Source organism: Panulirus ornatus, chromosome 48, assembly GCF_036320965.1.
Source record: "Panulirus ornatus isolate Po-2019 chromosome 48, ASM3632096v1, whole genome shotgun sequence".
Classification (NCBI taxonomy): domain Eukaryota; kingdom Metazoa; phylum Arthropoda; class Malacostraca; order Decapoda; family Palinuridae; genus Panulirus; species Panulirus ornatus.
Genome location: NC_092271.1, coordinates 25,753,247 through 25,776,489, shown reverse-complemented (window position 1 = coordinate 25,776,489; position 23,243 = coordinate 25,753,247). Strand labels below are relative to the sequence as shown.

Genomic DNA, 23,243 nt, shown 5'->3' with positions numbered 1-23,243 from the left:
GAGAGAGAGAGAGAGAGAGAGAGAGAGAGAGAGAGAGTCCGGGTGGTTATGATGTTCCATGGCCACCAATGCAGCAGTATCTACAGAGGGAGCGCTAAGAGCAGTGGCACCGAGCCAGGCACAGTGGGGTCGTTCAGACACATCTAGCACGCATGCTCCTTATCGCTGCCAGTGCAAACCAGATCCACTCTGTATGCGCTTGTTTTCTCATGTCACTTCGAGTGAACTCCTCATATACGCGCAGGTGTATGTATACACCATAGAATGCGCAACGACGTTTTATGTACACATTCATATATCAATATTCAGTATTTCCCAAACACCACATTCAACTCAGGTCCCACTCATCATAAGAAAAAAAAAAAAGAGCAAATCTAAGGGCCCTGGCAGCTTACAAATAGGAACGATCGCTGTCTACAACCTCTCTCTCCAAACCATAAAATACACTGGTAAAAAAATGGCGTATCCTTGCCAACGCCAGCCGCAGTCCAGCGTCAGTCAACACGCAACATACTGAGCAGAACAATCATTTACACGAAACAGCAACGACACATCCACGCCAAAATGCATACATAAGTTTTCAATGTATACCTTTATATGCATCACTTATTCAGTTACTGCTAACCTTAAAATACATTAATCATCTGGTAAGTGTAGCGAGGTACCGGGTGGCTCAAAATGAAAATCAATTTCCCTGCAGACCCTGAGACTTAAAGACTGCCCGCTGGAGGAATTAATGAACGTAAAATTCATTACTACTAAAGCACATGTCAGTTTATGGTGACGTGTGAAGGTCTTGTGTGATGGTGAAAGTGAAATTTCAAGAAATTTCCAAGAGTGTGTTTATGACGTCTGATTGCAAGAGGAACACCATAATGTATGAGAAGAGAGAGAGAGAGAGAGAGAGAGAGAGAGAGAGAGAGAGAGAGAGAGAGAGAGAGAGAGAGAGAGAGAGAGAGCAGTCTTCCACTCTAAGGTAAAGCGACCCGGAGCAGCCCCTGGCTAAATGTTCCCCTGAAGACTCGGTGGCACGAGTGCTGTTTCCCATCACGTGTTCTCTCTGGTCCTCGTGGGGATCAGTTCTTCAAGCTGACCTACTCAACACACGATGTGCGCACACACACACCAACACACAGGCACGCACAACAAAATAATACCCTATCATTAACTTACAAGATCTAAATCCATTAGGAGTACGTATCCCTGGTCTATCATCTATCTCAGAAACTTAATCTGCAACTGTATTTGTGTTATTTTCTCCATTCGAAATTCATCAACCTGTTCATTCCTTTGTATTTTCTTCCTTACATTTACAAAATTCGTTATACTTCTGCTGTTCTTTATATACTCCGAACACCGTATCGGAATTTTCGTTCTCATGTTACAAGAAAACACAACTTTTGCCTAAACAAGCCAGCTTAAGTCATGAGTCCGTTGGTTTCTTTATCGTTTCACTCGCCCCACCTTAAGTCCGCGTCTATTTATGAAGTGCAAAAACTTTCACTGTGAGAATTATCCTACTAAGGAAAAGTTAAACACTTCCCACTTTGTAGAGTGTTAAAGGCAAAAAAAAAAAAAAAAAAAAAAATTGAAAACTGTATTGACGGAAATCATCGTAACACAAATATAAATACATCTATTGAACTACTTCCGGTAATAATAATAACATGATCACCTGAACACCGGGTAGAAGCGACGTCAGGCTCGGTACAACCACCATAACGGAGACGTGGCAACACGGCGCTCACAGACAAGCTGTCGTGACAAGCAGACAGGATTGTGGCCACGCCCCAGGACCCGCGACATTCACAAACATGGTAGTAGTGTGTACATGCCACTACTTGGGACTAGTGTGTTTCAGACGTTTCCTAATGGGCGTTTACACAATGAAGCAAATAATACTGTTGCACAAAGCATTGATGTACCACAATGAGCGTCCGGAGAATAAATGTTTTCATCAAAGACTTCATTAAACCACCATTAGCCTTTTATTGTGTACACTCCGTTAAGCTACTCTACCACAAAAACATATATCTATATACGTACACATAACGTTCTCAAATCAGACTGTATACTAATAAATAACGGTGCCCCTAAACGTTCAGACTTTCTTCGAGGCGTTTACGCATCAGGCTCAGAAATGATTGCACAAAGCAGAGGTACCATGATGAGGCTCGGGAGAATGAATGCTTTCATCACGAAGGCTTCATCACTACCTACAGTGCTGCCATAAACTGTTACACAGAGTTCGTAACACCCGAACATGTCATTGAACACCATCCTAAATTACTTGAAGATATAAAACGGTTGCGCTCTGACGCTCTAATGCAATAGCTTACATAGTGAAAGACGTTACAACCAGGACTCTGTGACAGGTCTTACATTAGCTGGAAGGCCGCGCTTTCCCATTCGCGAGCACGCGAACCTAGCCTCCAAATTACAGTGAATCGCGAAGTTGCATGAGAGCAGAGTCCACCGCTGCCCCATGACTGCCCCCGCCTGATCAATAAACATTTTCTTTTGTTTCTTCTCGTGGTGCCGGATGAACGGGAGCACAACGTCACATCGAATCATAAGTTACAAGATCGACGCACACGGGGGCAGTCAGTACAGTGGAATGTGAAGCTGTATGTCATCTCAAATTGACTAGAAATCGTGAATGGACACAAATGTGAATGAGGTAACCGTGTCAAGGTACTGAGAAGGAATGCGATATAGTAAATAGTAAAGAATAGCTAAACAGGATACCGAAAACAACAAAAACAGGAAAATGTGAAGAAAAATCACAATAAATTCGACTTGATTTGAAGCTTTTGATGTTTAATAACAGCGGAAAATGTAAAAACTAACATTACGTACAAGAAAAAAAATAATATACGATCATCCTCCAGTAAATTGGGATGTTAATAACTGTTCTGTTCTGTAATAATCAAAGTCTATCTCTTTTGTAAAATATCATCATTTCCTGACTAGTCTTGTGGCAGGTTAGTGTGGAAGGCGGCGTCATCACATCCACCTCGCGAAGATTCCAGAGAACGTGCAAGTGCCAGATCCTTACTACAAACTTGGCGACTTTTTCAAGAATGAAGCATTGATGTCTTATCGAGTGAAAACAACAATAACTACATAACTTAGTCAAGAACATAGCACCGGAGGCGGTCATTTTTCATCTACTCAACCATTCACCCGCTTGAGGATAACGCTATAATCTGAACACTGCTACAACTAGGATATTCATCTGAACCCTGTGAATGTTCATCTGAACTCTGTTAATAATTTTTCAGGTCTTCGCATATTCAGTTCCTGCTTTTAATGAGCTTGCTTTCCGGCAGTGATTGGTAAATAAAGTTTGGGTCAATTTCACTCCCAACTAATTTCTGCAACATTCGTTTCGATCATGCAGAGCCCATTCTTCATTCGTATCATATCTCACTTATCGTACAGTACAAGTGAATCAAGACTATTCAGTGATTCATACCTTATCTGACCTAATCCTGTAATCCAACTGTACCATGTGCTTTATCGTTATGATACTGAACCAGCATTTGAAATACACATGACGGAGAGGATATAGTGGATACATGTCAGACTACTGACTACACTATGAATGCTCGGTAAAAGGCTGGAACACATCCGATTTAACGAGAAAAAAATAAGGTATCACTCAACAACCGGTCTGAATATCTTCTTTGTATTCAACCACAAAAGGAAGGGCTTATTCCTTTATCCCGAAACAAAGTACAAGAGCCCCCACATACAAGCCTTGGTCTTCTTACAAAATAAAATACCTCCACTTCTTTTAGAGAGAGAGAGAGAGAGAGAGAGAGAGAGAGAGAGAGAGAGAGAGAGAGAGAGAGAGAGAGAGAGAGAGAGAGAGAGAGCAAAAGAGGCTGAGATGGGGTCAGATTGATGGGAGTAAAGAGGACTCAAACTCTCCCATAACACAGTAGGCGAGGCACGGTTTGAACACCTCCCTCCCCAGCCCCGCCGCCGACAATCGATGACCCCAGCGGCCGCCACCACACACGCACTTCTCTCTCTCTCTTGCTCCATTTTGCTGTTTGCCCTCTGAAACTGCTACTCTTAGCTTCTTTAACATTCGACCACGTCGCAAACCGTGGAGGATTTCATATACGGCACCAATTCGAGGAAGAAGAGGTAAACTGAACACTCATTCATTAATCGGTTAACTAAATTCCGGTACTTTACAAACGCAAGCTGTTAACGAAGACCCTTTTCAGGCAATCTTATTTCTAAATCCATGTTTATTTCTTTATCAATATTCTTATATATTTACATTCGTTACCCTTCAAAATGATTTTTACACTACAAAATATATCATTTCACAAACATAATAACAGCCGGAAACGGACCCGTCAGCTGGACGAACTGTCAAGGTGAAACGAACGTCTGCCACGAAACTACCACGAAATCACCCTAGATCGACGAATTGCCCCATAAAAACCCCAAGCGAAAGCGAAATACCTCGCCTTTACGAACAGTAAGGGAGGGAGAACCCGGCATTACCGTGGTCACCAGAACTTGCACCACAGTGGTACAACGTGTGTAACCAAGGGTAGAAAGTGGTCCAGACTTTGTAGTAAAACAACACGGGCGTTCCCGGAACGCTGGGCCAAGCAGCTCAGGTGAAGGGATTCGTGAAAGCCACAACGTAAGCTGATATTTCCACGAGAGAGAGAGAGAGAGAGAGAGAGAGAGAGAGAGAGAGAGAGAGAGAGAGAGAGAGAGAGAGAGAGAGAGAGAGAAATAACGGAAAATTCTTAGTATCCGCTCTTACTGGTCAAGGTAATCCACCATTAACAAGGTAATTCATTCTTCTTCACAGAGACTGAACCCTTATCATCAAAGTTCGACAGTCTAAATAACTCGAATAAAACATATTCAGTAGAAAACTTATGATGGGAGGATGCGCCATGAAGCAACTCAGCAACTCATGCTGACCGGATGAGTGAGCCACTGTTCTTTATCTTGCTGACGCACCCACACTAAGTACTCCCGCCCACCCATGTCCTGCTTCATGACCCACTTGTCAAAGCATCAGTTCGTTCTACGTGGTTCGTGACATTTAAAGTGCAAAAGAGGATAATGTTCTACCCCTAATACTTGGGATCTAGGGCAGAGTTTCACTCTAGCATTAATGGCCCGGAATAGGCCTCCGTCCCAGCAGTAGTGGTTCACGATACATTTCGCACTAAGGGCCCCGGATAGGCTTCCATCGCAAAAGTATTGGTTTGAGATAGTGTTCAACATCAACAATAAGGATTCGGGATATAGCTCCATCCCAGCCTTACCAGTCCGGGATGGGGTTTCACTTCTGCACTAAAGGTCCGGGATAGAATTCCATTTCCCTTTAGGGTACAGGATAGGATTCTATCCCAACACTAAAGGTCTGCGAGAAGGTTCAACTCCAACACAACAAGTTCGAGATAGAGTTTTAACACAGTTTCCACTCTAACATTATGGATCCGGGATGAGTTCCACAGCAACAACGACGGTCCGTGATACTCTTTTAGGAAAGCTCTGCCTCACATCCAACTTATGACTACACGGATGGTCCATGAATCACAAGCTCAGACACAGTCACTAAGCTGAGCCAACTAAACCCCTGACCCCATGAATCACACGCAGTCAGGTGCAATTCTTAGTCATCGCAATTAACCATGTGAAGGGTCATTTACCCACACACGTATGCTGTTCACTCAATCCATACTTGCTCATCTAATCAACACACCAAGAGTAACAATATAAAAAAAAAAACAGCACAGTCTCCCGTATTAATTCATGCTCATCTAATCAACACGCCTAGAGTAACAAAAAAAAAGAAGCGTTTCTTTATCCTCTATAGTAATATGAAATAATCTGAAAATTATCGCGCATCCACAGCTAAACTATCCCCAAGATCGGGCATAATCATAAATTCTTTACGGCATATTTTCTCCGTTATATACTTACCCTCTAGGTTCCATGCGTGGTTAAAAGTTTTTTCTTTTAAATTCGAGCGAAATTTCAAGTAGTTTCCTGAGCCTAGCGGTCGAGGATGGGAACCCGTCAAAATGCTTGGTCCGCAGTTTGCATAATCCAAAACTTTGTACCGAAAAATGTTGAAACAAAGTTGAAAATAATATGATAAAGCGGAGGATTTATTCACGGATGTCGAACAATAACAGAGTCAATGATGGGCGGGGGAAAAGATGAACAGAAGGGTGTACAAAACAAAGAAATGGGGATGGAGCTGTGATACTTAAGATTAAGAAGAAAAAAAGGCAATAGGAGACGCGTGGATTACGTGGTGGATCCACTATGTCGCTATGGAAGCAATTTTTTTTTTTACATCTAGTAATAAAAAAAAAATGAAAAAAGGAAATAAGAACAAAGGAAAAGCTGGATACAAGGGCACACAGCAAGGTTTAAGGGTAGGATGGGTAGACAAGGTCAATGATTTGAGGACTGAACGGATCTCTTGATGCAAACAGAGCAGCATAAGAGAGCAGGAACAACTAAATCACAAGAAAGGAGCATTTTCTAAGTTAGTCCATATCTTTAAGTGTATAAACGTGTAACATAAACCAACAAATTTGTTAGTTACAAAATCGTACCACACTAATGTAATATGAAACTAATTCCGCGTACAACTATAAAAGGATAATTTTACAGAGAAAAACTCTCTGATATTCATCAGGTATGCAAGATATACAAAAGAGCAATATTCCTGTGATTTTAGCTTTTCTGAGTAGCTATTTTCGTCGAATACGAGTGCCCCGAGATATATTCACAACTGGCAAGGATACAGGCCGCAGGTGCTATCGGAGACGGCTGGGAGGATGAGTGACATTTGGGTTCTTCGGGGGCGGGAGTGAGAGGGGGTTTGTAGGAGGGAACGGGAGAAGGATGGATGGGGTTTATTGGCGGGACGGTGGGGTTGAGAGAGATTTATCTGTTCTTTGACAGCCCAGGCGCTAGACACATTCCCACCAGTTCTAGGTATGTCATCATAACTAAATGATTTATTTGACCCGATGTCTCTTTCCCTACGGGAAGATGGCGCGGCCGTGTGCGTATACGCAATACACTAATATATATCAAACTTAACGCCATATGCCTTTCCTGCTTACACTGATAATCATTCAGTATATGGTTTACCTTCTGGGTCTCTTTCTGCCAACAGATAAAATCCGTGCGCTAGTCTTCTTTTTCCTACGTCCCCAGTTCCTTATTTACCATAGTATGTATGGCTCTTCCAAAGTTGAAATCTTTAATCACTTTTAGCCAAGCTGTTAGCTCTTCTTTCAACTTAATATCACAAAGACATTCAAAACTTAAAAAATCGTATATACAAACAGCATACATTGTCTTTACAGATACACTTTGTCATGCAAGGCAGGGACAAAACGCTCAACTACCTCAAACAACTCACTTAAACGCGAGAGACCTAACATCTTTCCGACAACAGAAAAGGCCACTGCCACAACCCCAACATGTCAGACGAACCGACCCTGACCGCATAAATAGCTCACCGACGCCCCTCAATAGACCAAATCAACCCGCCAAAATCTTCAACGAAATCGAGTAGCTCGCCTGTCAGATGGTATGAAGATTCCTCGCACTTTTATACAATGATATCTCGGGCAGGACGAGTCTGTTGCACCGCTCCTCTTACCGCCAATTCCCGCCAATCAACCTTCATGACAACTGTCACATCTATACTCCCGGCCCTACCTACCCAACTCACTACCCAACCACACGCCGCCCTCTTTGATTCTTTATTTTCACGTTATGAATTTCGTGTGCCCCTTGAACAGGAAGTCGTACTGGATTATGCTGTACGATTATCGCTGATGATTATCAAGCTGTTAAAAGCTTAATCATCGTTTCTGTATTGCACAGTTTGTGTAACACCGTCTGGTCTCAGAAACCTAACCTACATTACATTATTAGTCGTGACACGACCTCCATGAATGAACTAGTTCATATTTCAACAACATTTAGTACAACAGGCCATTCAGGAAGGAAAGAAAGGAAATGATGGCCTCCTTCCAAGCGAGAAGTTCTACGCAGAAACTGCACCCCCTTTCGTCAACTGAAGATGAAACACCATGGTTACTGATCACTGCCTCTTTATCATTAACACCAGTGTTTATTGTGAGTTTTTCATCAGCCACCATTAGGGAATGATGATGAAGCATTATGTATGTTCGCAGAACTCGAGCCCACACGTTAATATGTAATCATATCAACTCTTCGAAAGGTTGAGTACTACAAATCCATGGACTCTATAACAGCCTTCCTTCTTGAAGTTAAATAATATTTCACTGATAATATCCAGCGAGCAACAACACGACCTAGCTTTAGCAATCACTGCAAGCAAGACCAATTGGACTGACAGGGAAACCTAAATCAGATCTGGCCTGGGCATCACCGAATACTCGGACGAGGTTTCACTAATCCCAAAATTCAATTGCAACTGACAAGTAGCTTACATCAAGGGAATTCTCCTTTAGTGTGTATTGCATGCTATCTGGTTATTAGCAAAGCCATCCATTTCCCCCAGCTCCCAAGTGTGACAGACAGCGCGATCCCAGGCTATACATAATCGGAAATAAATCTAAATCTATTTGTGAGAGCTTCTGAATATGGTAGAGATGTTTTATAAGCACAAAAACAATCAAACAAACAAACAAAAACTACGTAAAGGAAAGCATTGCTACGAAAATCCAATTTACAAAGATTACAAGTTCTGGACAAAAAGATTACATCGCTTTATAGGAATAAAACAGAAACCTAAATAATAACAGGACATCCAAACATTTGCTAATGAACAACTAACGTTAAGTCCAACAAAAGAATCAATTTAAGTTTGCCACACAGGAGGACAGCAAGTGACACAGTAAGGTTTCGAAACGGCCGGAGGCAAAGTTTCCGGCAGGAATAGTCGCACCCGCTTCCTAAATTAATTAATTTCAACTTCATAGGCCCAAGAAGATGGATGAAATCGACTACTCCACCACCTTTGGGTAACGAAATTCTATTATTGTACATTTTACATGCAATTCTTTTGAATTCTTTTGAACGAAGTGCTTTTAAAATTACATTTCATACCTTTTTACCCAAAATGAAATAAAATTCATTTAATCTTACTATATCATTGTTGATTTAACTAGATAAGAGAACAAAAATCTGTCACAATTAAATGGTATCATTTTTCATGCGACAGTTTCTCAACTATATCTAAATCGTCAGCATCTGTTTAGCGGTCACATAGTTCTATGTAACACTGGAGGTAGAAAATCTACTCAGTCTATGGCAAAAAGATTCAAGACCCAGAGGTAGGGTCATAGACGCCATCTACGTCGTGAGATCCGAATGCCGGTCAGCCTCGGTTGACATCTTTATAATTATGCTCATTCCACCAACCCCCTTCCTAATCTGTGGGTAAATTAAGACGGAGCTAATTAGCGCTGCTGAATGACGTGTCATATACAACATTCAATAAATGACAAACCACTATGAAGGGGAAAGTCTACTGCCTCACTGATCTTTTGAATAAGCATCTCTTCCACGTATCATCATTACAGCTAGTCACGGGACAGATGCGTTCGGTCAATCAAGTCCTACAGTCACTTAGGCTGGTGTCATCCTCTGTGACCTGAGGGAACACGACTGACGGTAACATCTTCGGGAGGAGGTTGAGGGTGCTGGGAGACGGCACTCACCTTGGAGTGGGTTGAAACAACTGCCCGCGAAAGGAGTCAGCTGAAACGAGGACTGAGGGGAAAAAAAGAAAAAAGAGGGGAGGAGGGGGGGAGTCTAGAGGAAGAGACTTGAGGCAGAACTGAAAAGATGAAAGCTACTGAAGAGGAATCATACGGGGAAAAGCAGTAATTCTAACTTTGGTTAACACTAGTAATGAAGAAGAAAACGGCAAAATAAGTGATATGGAAACTGATAAAGGAATTCATAACGGTGAGGCGAAATAAGAACTGGAAACAAGAGGATAAAAGATCAGTGACACGTTACCTACCACCGTAACTTGTTTTACTTAATTTTCTCTCTTGCTATAGAGCCTTATACTTAGTTTATTTAAAAGATAAGGAGTACAAGCATTAGGAGAGCACATTACCATAAACCCCAAACGTATTCTGCAAGGGGAAATTCTTCTTTTTATGAAAATACACATGAATCAAAAGCAGGAATGGTTGAAAATAAAGTGCGTTTCTGATGACAAGGTTACCATACAAGCATGCAAATCTAGTTATAATAGTAGCAACAGCTTTTCCATGTAGAAGTAAAATCAAACCTAACTGATCAAAGACTCAAAGGCAAGCTAACCCAATTGTTATCATGACAAAAATATATATAATAATGAACCACTGTCACCACCACAACAACATCTGTCGAGAGACGAGTGTTAATTCTCCCAGGGTGGAGTAAGGGAGGAGGTGAAGAGATGCCGGGAGGAAGAGATGGCCGCGACCTTGGAGGGTCTGGGGCCGCCTGCCTGAGACGGGTACAGGTGTGTTGCAAGGGGGAGTGAAGCCAATAAACAGAGGGGAAAAAAAGAGTAGTAATTTCTGAGTGACAAACCTTAAGAAAACAAAGTAAGTTATAAAATTACAGAAATAACTGAGAATGTGAAGCTTAGGAGCAATGATAAATATGATACAAGGGAAAAAAAAAACTGACTGGGCAACAATGATGAAAACACAGGAAAAGGCCGAACTGGGAAGTCAGACGCAAATGAAGCGAAAGGAAAGTAGGTGAAGGGCAAGGCAAGATGCAGGTATGAGAAAATTAAACAGACAAGTCACCTACCTACCTACCTACATTACCCACACAAACTTATTTTTGGTTTTAATATCATAATTGTTATACAGATACAACAAATGATATAATTCCCAGTAATATATTCCAGAAGTGATTTCCTTCAAATTACTGAAAATACAAAGCATGTGGCCGAGACAGTTCAAATGATGATTCCAATCTACAAAGCTTCTTAGAAACTTTATTATGATACCCCTTTATAATGAATAAAATTCTGCCCTTACATGCCAAAGCAAAACTCTGCATGACATTAAGATGAGTTGAAAGAAAAGACAACTGAGACGCACACACACATAGCTGGCTTAGGCTAAGGTGTGAGTATATTCAGAGAGGTGCGAAGACATTATATATATATATATATATATATATATATATATATATATATATATATATATATATATATATATATATATATATATGATTTACACACGAAGTAAATCTCACCCCAGAAAACAAATTATGTTCACAAATGTTACATATCACACCCAAAGTTATTCAATCATTCGAGAATCCCAACACCAACACATTTACTTTTTCCTTTTAAATGTACGTTAAAAACTGAATGATATTCACCTGTCAATAATTACGAAGCCAAAACATGACCATGACAAACCATCAATCAACTGACGCGGAAACCTTGATCTTGAATTCCATCACCGGAACACAATAGAAGCACGTGATTCGGCACAAAAAAATCTTACATTCTGCTTGAGTAAGACAGCATATCTCTTGAGTATAATAATGTTCTTGCCCTTCCCCTGGCCATTAAGTGTTAGTTCAACGATCAGGTCATCTTCCTCATACGTCTAACTGTCGTAACTGAGCATAACAGGTTAACAGTTTGAACTCATGCTGGCGTAAAATGAAAGCAGGGAAATATCTTAAGTAAGTCATGGGTTGTTTAAAGCTTGAAATTTAAGTGTGATGGGTCAGGTCTGCAGACAAGATGACCACCAGATTGTAAAACACCTGCATTATGCAGAGCAACAGCTTTAACTTCTTAATACCCGGAAGAAGCTACAGGGTAAGTTTAACTTGTTCTGCGAACCCCCAAGGTACGCTTAGAAATGCTGTGTGCGGTGGGCAAAGTATAAATTCTGCATTTACAACTCAGGACAGTGTATAAAGATCACTGGTGAACTGAGTATAACTGATGGTATTCCTCTCCAGAGCAAAGCTAGCTAAACAAAACAACGGCACTCTCATGGAAGACCATCTTAGTTTCTTTAATAGCGAAGGTTAATCAAATATCGATGTAAAATATTACATATGTCAATGAAATGACCAGACACACAACCGACCGACCGACCGAGACAAGGAAAAGGATGAGGACCTTTGGAGCGATGATCTATTCCACCTGGCATTCAATATAGATCATATACTTTACCTCAGAAGTGAAAATCTTGATATTACTACAGACTCCAAATTTCAGCAATACCCAATTTGAACATAGTTCCTTAAATCAATCTCCAGCTCCGTTCATCAATAACCGTGTTTTCCAAAGCAACGTAAGAACATCTAAGCAAGTCAGAGCGTCAGAGGTTTCTGTTATATGATCCCTCAACTCCTACGTCTGGCACCGCAACACTCGGGACAAGAAATTCATGTCCTTGTGTTGGCTGGCTTCTTGTTTTTCTGACATCTATAATCATACTAACATGCAAGAGGAAACCTATATGTGCTCCTCCACAAACGAGTTCAGTAAACACCGTGGTGATATGGTGATACTGTGGCCCGACCCAAGTCATACGTGCCTGCTGTAAAATTAGTAATCCTGCGATAATTGCAACTATACACTACAAGATATATGTACTACTGTACACACCGGTAAATAACTCATTCAAAATGTAACATTCTATAATTCAATATTTTCAGGTGTTCCCGGACCTCTAACGTCACTGCCCACAGGATGAGCTAGGGTGCAAAGTAAATTGGTTGCTTTTTACAAATGGTGTTTGCATATGAATCAAGACGCAAAATTTTTAATCAGAAGTGCAAATGTTTATTCTGCTGAATCCTTAAATTCGACAACATTTCAACAGCACCACGCAACACTGATGGATGAGACATGACCCTGCCCTGTCAACTGGGAGTTAAGAACGTACCTACATAGAAGGCTGCGGTAAAGAAGAGTCCAGGCAGCTGACTCTCACCGTCAGAGAAATCTATATTTTGATCCAACAGTCTGTATCAGTATTCCAAATCACGTCTCGTCATGCTAGCCTGCTCGTTTGTGACGCAGGACCTTACTAGGCTTGGATAATGGAATATTACCTGCTCTTGGCCACAATTACCCTAGTAGAGTAAGCGTAAAGTTTTAAACATCTTTCTGAAGCAAGTGGTGAACACCCAATTTTCCTTTTCTATCTTCGTTACACCTATACATGTGTGTGTGTGTGTGTGTGTGTGTGTGTGTGTGTGCCAAGACAGAGGTCTTCCAAGGCTGCCTAATTACAGCTCAGTCAGGGTAATATTTCAATGCTGAAAAATGGATTTATATGGTCTAGGTGTTCAAGGGGTCAGGTAAAATCTATTGGTGATACGCCAAATTTAGTCATTCTCAGAATTCTGTAACCCGGGCCAAAATTTTGCTATTTCACCTGTATCAATTGTGTCTGAGGTCATCCAAATTCTTTTTTTGATGCGATTGTCATCCAAAGTCTGAAGTTCCAAACCTTATCATATGATCTTGTGTAGGTTAATACTTTCCGTCAATAAAATATTACAATAAGAAAGATTACACAAATGCCATGAGATCCAGGCCTCATGCCTCCATCGTTCTCCAGGTAAATTCCCAAGGCTTCTTGCATGCACCTGGCCAATTTACCCCATAATTGTACCTTGCGACGGTTGCCAAGGTAACTGACGTCTCGAATCTGCCTCCAATCCGCTGTTACGTTGCTGTGTTCACTGAAGCCTGGGTCGAAAGTAATGAATAAATTTAACGTTTAATTTTAGATTACTGCATATTCCATAGGACTTTAAAAATATGTATTTTTCAACCGGGCCAAAGGTGGGTAGTGACGCATCCTTCTGGGCCAACTGAATATTGGAAGACCATCGTACACATACCATTCTAGCGTCCACGTTACTCACAATTCTAAATATTTTGTGTTGAGCAGCCACCCTTTCAGTATTTCATTAACACTGTTTTTATTTAAAAAGCAAATAACTTGTTCATTTAACACACACTACCTGTTTTTCCTTGAATATGAAACATTACTTAATGATTCACTTACTTCCCGTGAATTTTACCTTCTTTCCTTTCACTAATGCCACTTTCTCTATTTCAACTTTTTTTTTTCAATACACAACAAAAATACTGGATTTTACATTTGCTATCTAACGCACGTATCTCTTTCATTCACTCTACATTCTTAAGTATCATTCATACGTCCTCTTTGCCTTCGGATATGGCCTACACCACATGTCATCACACTGTCACTATGAGGCTCCAACACACTACCACAAGGAGTACGTGCGTGAACTCTAGCAAACATTGTACTACGCCATCATCACCTACTTTCAAGATATCCAGCGAAGCTCTCTGCAGTTCAAGACATGGCCAGTTTAAGGTCTCTCCATCTGTTAAACCACCAGATCACCACACATCACAAACCAATTGTAGAGCACTCAGACATCACTGAATAAATCGTTCAAATCCCAGTGAAGAGGTAACGCATGAGGCTGGTGGAGGCGGAACGCGTGACGGTGCACTCTGGTGGGTCGGGGCACAACTAGAGGCTGGCAAGCTGGCTGGCTGGCTGCCTGCCTCCCCACACGGGCCGAGCCTCGCTAAATATTGATCCAGCCAAACACACCACCACTCCACCACCATCACCGCCACCTCCTCCTCCCTCCTCCTGCAGGACCTCTCAAGGTATTTCTTCAAATCTTGGTGTTAGTATATGTCGTTATTCTTTGAAATAATATATGCACCTGAAAATGCAATTGGTCATGAAGAAATAGGTATCTCCACCCGTGAGATTTTGCGCCTCGCTTCGACATTTACCAAACATGTAACGAATACTTTATACCTTTAAGTTCGTCTAAATGCACACTGCAGAATCATATTTTGTTGGACAATTGGTTCACTTCACCATTTGGACATTCGAACATTGGCTTCAGTACATATATATATATATATATATATATATATATATATATATATATATATATATATATATATATATAAATAAATATATATATATATTTTTTTTTTTTTTTAAACTATTCGCCATTTCCCGCGTTAGCGAGGTAGCGTTAAGAACGGAGGACTGGGCCTTTTTTGGAATATCCTCACCTGGCCCCCTCTGTTCCTTCTTTTGGAAAAAAAAAAAAAAAAACGAGAGGGGAGGATTTCCAGCCCCCCGCTCCCTCCCCTTTTAGTCGCCTTCTACGACACGCAGGGAATACATGGGAAGTATTCTTAATCCCCTATCCCCAGGGATAATATATATATATATATATATATATATATATATATATATATATATATATATATATATATATATATATATACACCCTCAAAGCACATACAATTAACAGATTTTCTTATATTATGCAGTGTTAACTACACAACTATAGTAGAAAACAGGAAGAGCAAAAAAGTAAAAGGAGGGGATTAGCAAAGTCTAGGTAAAAGACTAGAAACACAAAACCACGGGGAGAGAAAACTGGAGCTCATATTGTAGCAGGAACATGTGGAGGCTTGGTAAGTATATTGGATGAGGTTATAGGAGGGTAAAGGCGGACACTGCGTACTAGCAGCATTCTAAATAAACATACTGTACATGCCAAGGACATTTTGGGTGTAGCGGTGCTACGTGTCTAAGGGATTTACAAGAAAATATATTAACAGCTTCATTTAAGATAAATAAGTAAGAATTCACAAAAAAATTAATTTAATATTGTTGAACTAATTCCATACAATGTCTTGCAACTTTTCCTTCAAATTCACATTGGTAAACTACATATCTTCACCAAAATCCCTTTACCTTATGATACGACATGACGATAAAGAAAAAAAGCCAAAGAAATAAAGTTATTAATACAGGTAGGAGGAAATTATAGAGAAGGGCGCGAGAGGGTGTGATGGGGACCTGGCAGCCGGTACACAGGCTACACCATAACAGGCGGGAAGGGAATTAATATTAGAAATCCCAGGGCAGGAAGGGAGATCAAGCCACGGATGAGTTGCTAGGGGGTCTGCCCATGGGAAATACTGTGCTGTGAAGCTGAACATGAGCACTGTGTTAGGGTGGTACCTTTAAGGTTTTTACAATATTCACCTGCTAGTTTTTCACACACACACACACACACACACACACACACACACACATGTAAAGACGAACCAAATTTAGAATTTCATCTCCACGCACTATTTTCAGACAATATTATGACTATCAAACGCCATTTTTGCAGACAAAAACAACAATTTAATCATAACTTAGAAAAAAAATTCAGCAACAATGGATATATATATATATATATATATATATATATATATATATATATATATATATATATATATATATACATATATATTTATATATATATATATATATATATATATATATATATATATATATATATATATATATATATATATATATATATAACGAAAAGCAGGATTTACCCAAACTCAGAGATACTAAACTATAGAGCTATCTCTGCAACTACAGCATTGCGGAATATGGCGCCAATGCGGGATCTTCATGTATGGGACTTGCCAACTCTAAGCAACCCAAAAATCGAGACCGAGCAATATAGTGCTATGCTAACCACGCTGCCTGCAGTATTAGCATGAGCGTGTGTAAGACAATCTAGTAAAAAAAATAATGGCGTAAGATATGTTCTCACATTAAAATGTTCCTGATCAAATATTACTCACAATTAATTTGAGAACTTTCAGTAATTTTAACATGCTCAACAACGCAAGTTATTTGGACACCTTTCATATATACATATTTATTTTACTTAATCGCTCTTACACACAAAAAAAAAATACACACACACACATATATATACTCAGACAAGGAGAAAGTGAACTGCAAAATTTCTTTTGACGTGTGTCAGTTTTCAGCGACTCACCTTCCACGTTGATCTTCCCACCATTGTTTAGGCTGTTGAGGAGCATCGAGCAAAAACGACACCTGGTACTGATGACTTCCCGTAATATAATACTGAGTTAAACAAAAATTTCACGAGAAAGCTCTTAAGGGCAGATAGAATCTACCATATGTGCTAATAAAAGAGGTACAAGACCATGTCGTTAACCGTGGAAATTTGCTTTCTTGTTCAGCGGCCCTTAATTCCATCCTACATTCACTTCATTGTTATGCTTAACACGAAGTACTCCCAGGGGAAGCGCGGCTGAGTAACAGGAAAGGTGAAGGGGGTTGGCTTCCTGGCGTACGCAGCCTTATCTTCCGTAACATGGACCCCAGTAATCTGTTCTCCCTGGGTAACAAGCTAACCTACCTGCTACAGCTGGTTTCCCCAAGGTTATTCCGCTTTGTGTCCTAATGTCGTGTACAGGTTTGGTGTTATGCCTACGATAACGTCTACCTCGACTTCCGCATGGAGAAATCCTTGCTACACTACAAGGACCCTTGTTGGAAATCTAAGCTCATCTTTGGGTAATTTGCAGGCCACTTTCAGCTACGGGGTCTAACGTTAAAATTCCTGGCTTGGAGTGAGTTATCTGTCAGCCTACATTCCGCAAGCTCCGGGTGCATGTCCAGGGCTTCCCACCGTTGCTAAACACGTCCTATCGCTTCTGGTTGAGCATGCTTAGGGTTTCTTGAGGCTCTTATCAGCATACTGCAGCTTTTATGTTAATGTAACTGAACACCCACGCAAAGACAAAACAAGTCAAATGTATTTGAAAAGGCTTAGCGTAATGTTTGAAAGGAACACATACTAACAAGATACCATCAGGAAGGGTTCACTGCAAACATTGTAGGGTTTCCCATGACTTCCTAGTGAATGTTCTGCTGCTTTTGGCATAGACCTACACAAGTAAATATACGCTTCCTTTCCCTACTTTTAAGATTAATACCTTCACTATACACAAAATCCTCATAATGCTTACATTTCATTACTTTTCATTCTATTCCACCTACTCTAATGCACTCCGTATCTTATTGCACAGTGACATTCATTATTTCCGTTCTGATACCTCTGTTTGTCAAGCTACTCCATATCTGAGCTCAGTAATGACAACCTGTGTAGGATGGCCACAAAGAAAATCTTCATGTAGGGCCCTAGTGGAAACTGCTTAAACACGACACTAATGATAAAGTGAGAGAAAGAAAAAAGTGAAACATCTCAGAGATAACACTTACACCATGTACTAGAACGTGTAAAAAGATAACATCTCACATCCTGAATACTGTCGAGATTGTGCGATTAGATACGCCTTTCCACGTATCACAACCACTGCATCTCGTGGCCTCTATTTGAAAACGTAAAAAGTAGAAAGCATGCTATTGTATGACAGGCTGCCATGAGAGAAACAGGCTTCTCTGTATCATGTATTTGTTGAAAGAAGTCAGGTACAGAATATCTATCTGGTATATGAACGAAAAATAAAAAGTATCAAATATGATTCTCATCTTTCTAAGTCCTTTTCCTGTTTTAACTCAGTCCTAGAAGAGTTCTTAGAACTCTTAAGTTCTCAAGGGTGTAGCGGTTAAGAATAACAGCACATCAAGACTGCCAACTCAAGACTGCCCCAGAGCGCAAATAAACACTCTCCCAACATATAAAGATCTAGTTCACCAAGAAAAAGGAAGCACCATCGATTATTGAAAAGAAGGGTCCACATAATTTTCAATGAAGGAAATCATGAAGACGCAGAGGTTAAACTTAATAATAAATATGAATGAGTATTTCTTTCACGAATTGTACACGTGAACACTATGTCCTCGTTCACGAGTTTTAACAACATGCAGGTACACAGTTTCACAGCTTATATATTTAGACATGATACAAAATGTGATACATCTGACATGCTTTGTTGTCTATCAATAACCTTGGCCCGGATCCTGACACATATTCGCCTTCCTGCAACAATCGGTATGTCATTTAATTTTGGTTATTTCAACTTTCAAGTAAGAAATATTTCGAAATACTTCGGATTCTTCCTAAAACTTTATGTACAGATTTCTGCCTTGACACACAATAACCAATGGAACAGCCCGAAAGACTTAGCACTCCCTGTATACCGCAGTCATTACATAAACGTCGGCACTATAAGGGTGATTCGAATTCAAATCTTACAAGGTAAGGTATTATTGTTGAAGAATGGTCCAATAAACACCTATTTTCAGAACAAGCAAAGTGAGTCGTCTAGTGCCCTTAATACCCTTCAACTTCCTACTCTTGGTGCCGACGCCCTTCCCATATGCTCCCAGAAAAAAAAAAAAAAAAGTATTAAAAAAAATCATAGTTGCACCTAGATTTCCTTAAAATGAATTTCTCAATTTATCAAAATAATCCCGAATCTCTATAAAAACACTGCCTTTTTTATCTCTCTCTGCATGTGGTCATCATATACATTTACACGGCTACGTTTATCATAAACTTAGGAGAAGACACTATAATAAGCAGAAATGTTAGTTTGTCTGCTTTCCTTTGTCTTACTATGATAACGCTCCCAAGACGACGCAATAAAATCAGTGTTATGGCTGTAATTTACAACATGGAAGCTGTTGTGTGAATCTTCAAATCCTTGTTCTCAACTCTTTGCGTAAAATTTCAGCTAAATTTCTTTCTTTTTCAAAGATTTCCTCAAAAGTCTACAAGTATGATTCACAGTGACTTTTGGGGACAACAGCACTAATATCCGTTGTGCATGCTGGGATACAGATAGCTATGTAGCCTCAAGGGAACTGTAGCTCAGCAAGCCATTTCACTACCGTACATACGTCCAAAAATACTTTTGTCTGAAAGGACTCGTGGTCCAAGTTACGTATTAACAATTTTACTCTTGAATGTAAATAATATTCAAATTCACGTATCTTGTCTCAGAGACGACTGGAAGGATATGCAGTTTGAATAAGATCAAGTGAATAATTTCTTAACCCAAAGGAATACCATACTTTTCCATATCATCATATTGCCCTAATTCATATCAGATATACTTTTCATGTTCATTCTCTGCGTTGAGATCTCATGAAGCAGCAGTCACCAGAGCCAAGTTACGTCTAATATCCTTCAACGATTTGGACACGAGGCAGATGCTACATCTTTTTTTCTACACCAACCTTGTGAAAATGCCAGTGATAAAAAAGAAAAAAAAAATGGAGACTACAGACTTACTGGAAGGTGACCCATGTTAATCCACTTGTAACCAATACAGTGCAAGTCACCTGTCCATGTCCTGCCCAAAAGCCGTTATTTCTGTTAATCTTCGGACTCTCAAGTCTTCAGGTGGTTTATTGTGTTCGTCCAGTACCTTAAGTGGTTTCTTTACTAACTACGTTTCATACTTTTCCTTTATGCTATCCACTCATTCCTGGGACAGCTGAACCCACATCGGTTTACTGTTGCCAAGTAACACTATTGCAGTGACAACCGCAAAGTAGATAATACAAACTATGTAATCAGTGATCTTGAAACTAATCGTTAAATTGATGAATCCTTACAAATCTGATAAATGAAAAACAGATGTGTACGTCGAAATGTTAAAAAAATATAAATGTTACATCGTTGAAAATGTTATCTCCGCTACAGGAAATCGCATCCTGTTATTCTTAGCTCCACCGTATCTATGTACAGTTGCCACTGGTACCCAGATCCACCAGCCATAGTGAGAGATCACGTATGCAGCGACCTCCTAGTAACGATACCGTAAGTAAAACATCGAAGGTTTATAGTTTAGACTCTTATTCTATGGCGCTGGATCTATCTCATGGTGCTGCAGTTAGCGTTCCTTGACCGTGACGCATTCACGAGCCGCCCAGAGTCGAGGGCACAGGTTCGAATCCTGATTGCAGCATGCAGACCGCAGTCAACCTAGCTGTTCATCCGCCCCTAAGGGTTAGTCGATAAAATGGATACGTATTTACTGCGTGTCATAGAAGACGACTAAAAAGGGAGTAGCGGGAGGCTCGAAATCCTTCCCTCCCGTTTTTTTCTTAAAAAAAAAAAGGGGGGGAACATAGAAGGGGGCCAAGTGAGGATATTCCCTCTAAGGCCGAATCCTCTGTTCTTAATGCTACCTCGCTAAAAAAAAAAAAAAAAAAAAAACTAGCATGGCTTGACTCCTTAGATGCGAGGATGACATCACCAGTACGTACGTATGACGCGACGCACCCGAGGATGTGGCAACCTGACTGGAGTTACCAGACCTGTGGTGTGTTGGCCGGAGGAGCCTTGGGCCAACCTCCAGATGCCAGCCATCACTCGATGTTCACATGTCCACACAGTGTGCTTCAGCCAGTGTCTCATTCAAACATTTTGCAACACACGATGAAACTGAACAAGCTTAATCATGTCCCGTTAACTGAGACCTTTAACAATATGATATCCTCATAGACCTCATGTCTCAATATCAAACACAAACTTGGTCTTAAGGTCCATAAACACATTATAATTCAAAACTTAGCAGAAATAACCAATACTATGGATCTTTCACTTAATTTTTTTAGAGCATATTTCCTTAATGCTTTTCAAGTCTTTGAACTTCAGTGGGAGATTGCCTGGAGTATCATATTTGTTTCTCCTGTCATGCAAGTCCAATACAACTTAGGATGAAACGCCACAGATGTATACTAAAGGATAGTGCTATACCATATGAACATACTAAACACATTAATAAACATCGTCTGTTATAAACCGCAACATTAAGATATGTGCCTTTTATTCACAGGTAAACAAGGCGTATATGAGGTACAAATTTTCCTTAACAAAGAACCGTAGGAGACATAATCAACATTCTGCCCCATGTAAGGCATTGCCCAACTTCTAGTGATGCCCTTCGACGCAGTCCTTCGGGCCGGCCGGGCGCACGTGTGCTACATCCCCAGCCCGGGTGTGAGCAGCCGCTGTGCACGTGATCACCTGCCGCCCACCCACCGGTAAACACGACCTCATGCTTACTTTGTCTGTTGAGCCACAGTAATCCAGAGGTTACTATTCAGTCATAGTAATCCTATGTTTACTGTTGGGTTACAGTGTTCAAATGGTTACTGGTGAGCTACAGTAATCCTAGTAATTGTTGGCTCACAGTAATCTTAGTTCCTGTTGGCTCACAAGAATAGACCTAGAGTTATAGTTGGCTCACAGTAACCCCTTGGTTATGTATTGCTGTGGTAAACACCTCCCCATCCACGCTTTGTTTGTCGGACTACGGTAATCCCAGAGTATCGCTTTAACGCTGTGGTAAACAAAAATCTATCATCACTTTGTTTTCCCACTGTAGCACTTGGGTCTCCTTATCGCAGAGGCAAGTGACACTTACCGAGGGAGATTTCGCACCAGCATTTGATAATGAACTGATAACGACAGGTATGATTTCAATCTCAACCTTTTTATACGGGAAAAATGGCCTTTAGGTGTATTCGAAACAACCAGTTCGTGACTCAAAGATATCATGTTTCTTTTCACTCAAGTTACATGGTAAAAAGGCAAAATCACTTTACCCACCCAGTCTACATATAAAGTACACCAACTACCTCTATAAGGTAATAACTCACCTCCATGGCTGCAGGTATAAGTCTTCCTCTTGAATTAAAGCTCACGGTGGACGAAGTTCTGGGTCGACGGGTAGGTTCGTGAGTTACAACCTGTTGCTCCTCTTTCTAACACCAGAGGTAATCTTGCTTGTTCCGTGTAACGGGTGGTACTTGTGGACCACTTGACTGACGTTGTTGTTAGCGAAGAGTTGATTATCAAACGTTCAAGATGACAACGCCAGAAAACAATAAATCCGAAAAGCGTTTTCTGAGCGATGAGTGTTCTAAAACGTATAAAAGGTACCTTCGCCAGTACTTTGTCTACTCTCAAAGTCTTTCAGAACTAAGGAATGTCTCTGTATGAGGCAGACGCAGTCGTGTTAATGTGAAGTGTGAGTTTGCTACACGTCCTCCCACTTTCAGAGCTGGCGACTGACTGAGGCAAGCGGTGGGTGTGTTGTCCGAGCACATGTGTGGTGGTGGGACGGTCGGGGGTTGAGAGAGAGCGATGTGTTCGTTATAATGAGTAAGGTGGTGGCTGCCAACTGTCGCTGCTGCCACCGCTGTTGTTCCTTTCTTTTGCTCTTCCTACACATCTCTGAGATCAGTTCAAGCACACTAGCACAGTAAAGGAATTATTTCGAATTCTAAACGAAATTTCGAGTAGTTTTATAGTCCTAAAGAAATACACTTTCAAAAACTAACCTGGTAAGTTAACGA

The 23,243-nt window shown here is 40.5% G+C and overlaps 1 protein-coding gene across 2 annotated transcripts in view; it reads right to left on the bottom strand.

The window, feature by feature from the left end:
* The window catches only part of LOC139763874 (uncharacterized), a 33,794-nt gene extending 10,777 nt beyond the window's left edge, over positions 1 to 23,017 (bottom strand). The window contains exon 1 of one of the 2 annotated variants that reach the window (XM_071690260.1): positions 22,545 to 23,017. The gene's annotated coding sequence lies outside the window, so the exon portion shown is untranslated. Of the gene's footprint in view, positions 1 to 14,362; positions 14,619 to 22,544 lie in introns of those variants that run through there. The other variant, XM_071690261.1, reaches the window with a different exon arrangement.
* Positions 23,018 to 23,243: the final 226 nt, after the last annotated feature.